Here is a 6,000-nt window from a genome sequence, read left to right on the forward strand (position 1 = left end):
ATATAATCATAGAAACATAGAAAATAGGTACAGGCGTAGGCCATTCGGCCCTTCGAGCCTGCACCGCCATTCAATAAGATCATGGCTGATCATTCCCTCAGTACCTCTTTCCTGCTTTCTCTCAATACCCCTTGATCTCTTTAACCGTAAGGGCCTTATCTAACTCATTCTTGAATATATCCAATGAACTGGCATCAACAACTCTCTGCGGCAGGGAATTCCACAGGTTAATAACTCTGAGTGAAGAAGTTTCTCCTCATCTCAGTCCGAAATGGCCTATCCCTTAACCTAAGACTGTGTCCACTGGTTCTGGACTTCCCCATCATTGGGAACATTCTTCCCGCATCTAACCTGTCCAGTCCCTTCAGAATCTTATAAATTTCTATGAGATCCCCTCTCATCTTTCTAAACTCCAGTGTTTAAAGGCCCAGTTGATCCAGTCTCTCCTCATATGTCAGTCCTGCCATCCCGGGAATCAGTCTGGTGAACCTTCGCTGCACTCCCTCAATAGCAAGAACGTCCTTCCTCAGATTAGGAGACTAAAACTGAACACAATATTCCAGGTGAGGCCTCACCAAGGCCCTGTACAATTGCAGTAAGACCTCCCTGCTCCTATACTCAAATCCCCTAGCTATGAAGGCCAACATACCAGTTGCCTTCTTCATCGCCTGCTGTACCTGCATGCCAACTTTCAATGACTGATGAACCATGGCACCCAGGTCTCGTTGCACCTCCCCGTTTCCTAATCTGCCGCCATTCAGATAATATTCTGCCTTCGTGTTTTTACCCCCAAAATGGATAACCTCACATTTATTCACATTATACTGCATCTGCCATGCATTTGCCCACTCACCTAACCTGTCCAAGTCACCCTGCAGCCTCTTAGCGTCCTCCTCACAGCTCACACTGCCACCCAGTTTAGTGTCATCTGCAAACTTGGAGATATTACACTCAATTCCTTCATCTAAATCATTGATGTATATTGTAAATAGCTGGGGTCCCAGCACTGAGCCCTGCGGCACTCCACTAGTCACTGCTTGCTATTCTGAAAAAGGACCCATTTATCCTGACTCTCTGCTTCCTATCTGCCAACCAGTTCTCTATCCACATCAGTACCATGTGCTTTGATTTTGTACACCAATCTCTTGTGTGGGACCTTGTCAAAAGCCTTTTGAAAGTCCAAATACATCACATCCACTGGTTCTCCCATGTCCACTCTACTAGTTACATCCTCAAAATATTCCAGAAGATTTGTCAAGCATGATTTCCCTTTCATAAATCCATGCTGACTTGGACCAATCCTGTCACCACAAGGAAGACTTGCTTCCACTCTTAAAATGAGTTCTTAGGTGGCTGTACAGTTTAATACAAGAACCACAGACTCTGTCACAGGTGGGAAATTTAGTCGTTGAGGGAAAGGGTGGGTGGGACAGGTTTGCCGCACGCTCTTTCCGCTGCCTGCGCTTGTATTCTGCATGCTCTCAGCGATGAGACTCCCGGATGCACTTCCTGCACTTAGGGTGGTCTTTGGCCAGGGACTCCCAGGTGTCAGTGGGGATGTTGCACTTTATCAGGGAGTCCTTGTAACGTTTCCGCTGCCCACCTTTGGGTCGTTTGCCGTGAAGGAGTTCCGAGTAGAGCACTTGCTTTGGGAGTCTCGTGTCTGGCATGCGGACAATGTGGCCTGACCAGCGGAGCTGATCAAGTGTGGTCAGTGCTTCAATGCTGGGGATATTGGCCTGGTTGAGGTCGTTAATGTTGGTGCTTCTGTCTCTCAGGGGATTTGTAGGATCTTGCGGAGACATCGATGGTGGTATTTCTCTCGCGACTTGAGGTGTCTACTGTACATGGTCTATGTCTCGGAGCCATACAGAAGGGTGGGTATTACTACAGCCCTGTAGACCTTGAGCTTGGTGGCAGTTTTGAGGGCCTGGTCTTCAAACACTCTTTTTCTCAGGCTGCACTGGAGGCGGTGTTGAACCTCGTCGTCAATGTCTGCTCTTGTTGATAAGAGGCTCCTAAGGTAAAGGAAATGATCCACATTGTCCAGGGCTGCGCGTGGATCTTGATGACTGGGGGGGGGCAGTGCTGTGCAGTGAGGACAGGCTGGTGGAGGACCTTTGTCTTATGGATGTTTAGTGTAAGGCCTATGCTTTCGTATGTCTCAGTAAATACGTTGACTATGTCCTGGAGTCCAGCCTCTGTATGTGTGCAGATGCAGGCGTCGTCCGTGTACTGTAGCTCGACGACAGAGGTTGGGGTGGTCTTGGACCTGGCCTGGAGATGGCGAAGGTTGAACAGGTTCCCACTGGTTCTGTAGTTTAGTTTCACTCCAGCGGGGAGCCTGTTGACTGCAAGGTGGAGCATGGCAGCGAGGAAAATTGAGAAGAGGGTTGGGGCAATGATGCAGCCCTGTTTGACCCCGATCCAGATGTGGATTGGGTCTGTGGTAAGGATCACAGCCTGCATGTCGTCATGGAGCAGGCGGAGAATGGTGATGAACTTTTGTAGAACTGTTGATACCAAAATAGTTGTAGAGCTGTTGAGTTGGGAGTGGCTTAGCCAGTCACATGACTAAATAAAACCCCAGCCAGCTGGGTTCGGGGGATCCACGACGAGGCAGGTGGTTGTGAGCCTGGTGGATGAACTGGTAATGTATAATGTGATTGTTGAATCTTTTGCTCATAAACTAACTAGTTCTTAATAGCAATGTGTTGCTATGAATTCTTAAGCAAATCCATGAAGCAAATACATAGAAAACACATTACAATAGGAGACACACATTGCTTATGAAATTGCCTTTAGCCATGACCACAAGACAGAAGTGTTAGGAATAAAAATCCCAAACTGTAACATAGTGTCTGCTAGAGTTTGACTGGCTAAAATCATAGCTTACCAACACAGAATTCTGGTAAGCTTCTGGCTGTTTAGGTCAGTTGGGATCATCCTATGGTAAGGTTGATGAATCGCAAGTCTGAAAAATATTCAATCAATATTAACCAAAAGTATCAGATGAATCTCCCCCCTTTCCTACATTTACAGATAGAAAGAAAATAGAAGATAGAAAGGAATAGAGAGACGTTTCTGCGGCCGCAATCGAGACTCCAGGATGGTATGTTGTATCCCTGGTGCAAGGGTTAAGAATGTCTCTGAGCGGCTGCAGGACATTTTGAAGGGGGGCCAGAACCAATGTCCTAGAGGGAGTGTTTGCTGGTGCTGTTGGGGAGAGGTTAAACTAATATGGCAGGGGGATGGGAACCTATGCAGGGAGACACAGGGAAGTAGAATGGGGCAGAAGCAAAAGATAGAAAGAAGAAAAGTAAAAGTGGAGGGCAGAGAAACCGAAGGCAAAAAGCAAAAAGGCCCACATTACAGCAAAATTCTAAAGGGGCAAAGTGTGTTAGAAAGACAAGCCTGAAGGCTCTTTGCCTCAATGCGAGGAGTATTCGGAATAAGGTGGACGAATTAACTGCGTAGATAGCAGTTAACGGGTATGATGTAATTGGCATCATGGATCCATGGCTCCAGGATGACCAAGGCTGCGAACTCAACATCCAGGAGTATTCAACATTTAGGAAGGATAGACAGAAAGGAAAAGGAGGCGGGGTGGCATTGCTGGTTAAAGAGGAAATTAATGCAATAGTAAGGAAGGACATTAGCTTGGATGATGTGGAATTGGTATGGGTGGAGCTACGGAATACCAAGGGGCAGAAAACGCTAGTGGGAGTTGCTTACAGACCACCAAACCAGTAGTAGTAAGGTTGGGGACAGCATCAAACAAGAAATTAGGGATGCGTGCAATAAAGGTACAGCAGTTATCATGGGTGATTTTAATCTACATATTGATTGGGCTTACCAAACTGGTAGCAATGCGGTGGAGGAAGATTTCCTGGAGCGTATTAGGGATGGCTTTCTCGATCAATATGTCGAGGAACCAACCAGAGAGCTGGCCATCTTAGACTGGGTGATGTGTAATGAGAAAGGACTAATGAGCAATCTTGTTGTGCGAGGCCCCTTGGGGAAGAGTGACCATAACATGATCGAATTCTTTATTAGAATGGAGAGTGACACAGTTAATTCAGAGACTAGGGTCCTGAACTTAAGGAAAGGTAACTTCAACAGTATGAGGTGTGAATTGGCAAGAATAGACTGGCAGAGGATACTTAAAGGGTTGACAGTGAATAAGCAACGGGAAACATTTAAAGATCACATGGATGAACTTCAGCAATTGTACATCCCTGTCTGGTGTAAAAATAAAACTGGGAAGGTGGCTCAACCGTGGCTAACAAGGGAAATTAAGGATAGTGTTAAATCCAAGGAAGAGGCATATAAATTGGCCAGAAAAAGCAGCAAACCTGAGAAATTTAGAATTCAGCAGAGGAGGACAAAGGGTTTAATTAAGAGGGGGAAAATAGAGTACGAGAAGAAGCTTGCAGGGAACATAAAAACTGACTGCAAAAGCTTCTTTAAATATGTGAAGAGAAAAAGATTAGTAAAGACAAACGTTGGTCCCTTGCAGTCGGATTCAGGTGAATTTATAATGGGGAACAAAGAAATGGCAGACCAATTGAACAAATACTTTGGTTCTGTCTTCACAAAGGAAGATACAAATAACCTTCCGAATGTACTAGGGGACAGTGGGTCTAGTGAGAATGAGGAACTGAAAGATATCCTTATTAGGTGGGAAATTGTGTTAGGGAAATTGATGGGATAAAAAGGCCGATAAATCCCCGGGTCCTGATACTCTGCATCCCAGAGTACTTAAGGAAGTGGCCCTAGAAATAGTGGATGCATTGGTGATCATTTTCCAACAATCTATCGACTCTGGATCAGTTCCTATGGACTGGAGGATAGCTAATGTAACACTACTTTTTAAAAAAAGGGAGAGAGAAAGCGGGTAATTGCAGACCGGTTAGCCTGACATCAGTAGTGGGGAAAATGTTGGAATCAATCATTAAGGATGAAATAGCAGCCCATTTGGAAAGCAGTGACAGGATCGGACCGAATCAGCATGGATTAATGAAAGGGAAATCATGCTTGACGAATCTTCTGGAATTTTTTGAGGATGTAACTAGCAGAGCGGACAAGGGAGAACCAGTGGATGTGGTGTATTTGGACTTTCAAAAGGCTTTTGACAAGGTCCCGCACAAGAGATTGGTGTACAAAATCAAAGTGCATGGTATTGGGGGTAATGTACTGACATGGATAGAGAACTGGTTGGCAGACAGGAAGAAGAGTCGGGATAAACGGGTCCTTTTCAGAATGGCAGGCAGTTATTAGTGGGGTGCCGCAGGGCTCAATGCTGGGACCCCAGCTCTTTACAATATACATTAACGATTTGGATGAAGGAATAGAGTGTAATATCTCCAAGTTTGTGGATGACACTAAACTGGGTGGCGGTGTGATCTGTGAGGAGAATGCTAAGAGGCTGCAGGGTAACTTGGACAGATTAGGCGAGTGGGCAAATACATGGCAGATGCAGTATAATGTGGATAAATGTGAGGTTATCCATTTTGGGGGCAAAAACACGAAGGCAGAATATGATCTGAATGGCGGCAGACTAGAAAAAGGGGAGGTGCAACGAGACCTGGGTGTCATGGTTCATCAGTCACTGAAAGTGAGCACGCAGGTACAGCAGGCGGTAAAGGCGGCAAATGGTATGTTGGCCTTCATAGCTAGGGGATTTGAATATAGGAGCAGGGAGGTCTTACTGCAGTTGTACAGGGCTTTAGTGAGGCCTCACCTGGAATATTGTGTTCAGTTTTGGTCTCCTAATCTGAGGAAGGACGTTCTTGCTATTGAGAGAGTGCAGCGAAGGTTCACCAGACTGATTCCAGGGATGGCTGGACTGACATATGAGGAGAGACTGGATCAACTGTGCCTTTATACATTGGAGTTTGGAAGGATGAGAGGGGATCGCATAGAAACATACAAGATTCTGAAGGGACTGGACAGGTTAGATGCAGGTAGATTGTTCCCGATGTTGGGGAAGTCCAGTAC

The sequence above is a fragment of the Pristiophorus japonicus genome, chromosome 11, assembly GCF_044704955.1.
Source record: "Pristiophorus japonicus isolate sPriJap1 chromosome 11, sPriJap1.hap1, whole genome shotgun sequence".
In the NCBI taxonomy this organism is placed as follows: Eukaryota; Metazoa; Chordata; class Chondrichthyes; family Pristiophoridae; genus Pristiophorus; species Pristiophorus japonicus.